The 213-nt window shown below is 30.5% G+C and overlaps 1 protein-coding gene across 1 annotated transcript in view; it reads left to right on the plus strand.

Annotated features, from left to right (window-relative positions):
- The window catches only part of LOC119586925 (dnaJ homolog subfamily C member 3-like), a 14,190-nt gene that overhangs the window by 1,114 nt on the left and 12,863 nt on the right, over positions 1 to 213 (plus strand). The gene's annotated exons all lie outside the window — the stretch shown is intronic.

The following is a 213-nucleotide window of genomic DNA, read 5'->3' on the forward strand; positions in this document are numbered from 1 at the left end:
ATCTGATAAATTTTGGTTATACAGAATATTTATTTTCTTAAAATTCCATGTCTTGAACTTTCTGCAAGGTACATCTTTATCTGAGAAAATTATCATGAGAGGGTACAAATCTCTGTCAATGAGTGTGAAGTACTAAATAAAGTACCATTTATACAAATAGATCCACTTACTTTGATTAGTGATTGTGGGCTTCCCTTTGCATGCTGAAATATA

Source organism: Penaeus monodon, chromosome 22 (assembly GCF_015228065.2).
Source record: "Penaeus monodon isolate SGIC_2016 chromosome 22, NSTDA_Pmon_1, whole genome shotgun sequence".
Classification (NCBI taxonomy): domain Eukaryota; kingdom Metazoa; phylum Arthropoda; class Malacostraca; order Decapoda; family Penaeidae; genus Penaeus; species Penaeus monodon.